This window comes from Trypanosoma conorhini (genome assembly GCF_003719485.1).
Source record: "Trypanosoma conorhini strain 025E chromosome Unknown Tco_14.4_contig_00006, whole genome shotgun sequence".
Classification (NCBI taxonomy): domain Eukaryota; phylum Euglenozoa; class Kinetoplastea; order Trypanosomatida; family Trypanosomatidae; genus Trypanosoma; species Trypanosoma conorhini.
In genome coordinates, this window is record NW_021704092.1 from 83,312 (window position 1) to 84,820 (window position 1,509).

The 1,509-nt window shown below is 61.0% G+C and overlaps 1 pseudogene; it reads left to right on the forward strand.

The window, feature by feature from the left end:
- Window positions 1–213: 213 nt before the first annotated feature.
- Window positions 214–497, forward strand: Tco025E_00325 (hypothetical protein; annotated as a pseudogene).
- Window positions 498–1,509: the final 1,012 nt, after the last annotated feature.

The following is a 1,509-nucleotide window of genomic DNA, read 5'->3' on the forward strand; positions in this document are numbered from 1 at the left end:
CAGTGAGATTCTCTTGCAGGCGCGCAACGCTGAGGATGGCAGTGTGCGTGGGCGCCGGGCGCTGCTGCCACTACTTCTGTTGGGCTTGTGGGTGTTTGCGACCTTGTGAGAGGTGTGTGCGGCTTCACTGCGGGGCACGTGCGCCGTCTCCCGCGGCGGGTCAATTTATTTTGTTTTTTTTTTATTGCTTCAGGGGTAATCCGCACGGATATACTTTTTTTGTTTTTACTCTTCTCTGTTTAACTGCCTCTTGCTGCACTCTCTCTTTTTGGAGTGCCGTGTGCGTCCCGCCTCGCTGTTGCTCTCACACCCGCAGAAACGCCGATGATGTCGGCCTTTTCGGAGGCCCTCGCCCGCTGTGCACATGAAGAGGGGGCGCTGGGGGAGTGGGACACACCACTTTGTTTTTGTTTTTTTTTGTGCTTTTGCGGCCAGGGAAGGCATACGCTCACGACGCCGCACACCACAGCCACGCCCTGCCGTCTTTTTTTCTTTTGTTTTTTTCTTTTTTTCTTTTCTTCCCACTGTTTGGGCTTTGTGGGAGTCATTTACAGCATCTCTTTTTACTTCTTTTTCCCTCGCTGGGAGGGGGGTCTGCCGCCGCCGTGTGTGCGCCGCGGGCATCGCTGCCAGCCGGCTGTGCTTCCTGCTGCGTCTACGCGTCGCCCCGTGCTCTTCTTTTCTGCTCCGACAGCGCAAGTAGCTTGTCAGTGCTCTGCAAGGATGGCTTTGGCGATGGCACGGCTGTGACTGTGCGTCCCGCGACCTCAGTGCGGACGTGGTGAGGGCGCCGTGTGTCTGCCTGCGTGGTGTGAGTCGCGGCGTCCTCGGTTGGATGCGTGTGGGCCGCGCTTCGCGCTCTGTTTGGGGCCGCCTGGCTCGGTTGCAAGGCGCCTGCAGTGCGGGGCGGTGGAACCTGCCCTCAGGGCCCTTCTTTTCCCCTGTCATTTTGCCTTCGGCGTAGGGCCGTTGGCCCGCGGCCCCCCAGTGGAGGGCGATTCCCTTCGCCTTTTCTTCTTCGCACTCTGCCGCCCTCGGCGGCGGTGCGCACTGTCTGCTTCCGCAGCATGCTGTGTGTGTGTCTTCTGTGACCCTTTCTCCCACAACTCTCTTTTCCTTTATCTCCCTCACGCGCACAAGGAAAGAGACCGACCGCTAATCGCTACTGTGCGCCTTGAAGGCTCTGAAGCTACTGCCACCGGCAACACACACACACACTCGCCAACACACTCGGGTGCTGCTGTTGCCGGGTTCCACCACACGCACACACACAGCCGCCGCGGCCTCACCGGATCCAGCGCAAGGAGTGAAGGGAGAGAAAGGGAGCGGCGACGGCCCAGCATGCCCCGGCATCGGTTGCCCTCTGCGGTGCTGCTGCTGATATGCGTGCTGATATGCGGCAGCAGCGGGGCTGCGCTGGCCGGGGCACCAGTGGGCGGCTCGGGGACAGGGACAGCAGGAGACACCCATGGGGCGCCTCAGGCTGCTACTCCGGCGCCACCCGTCACC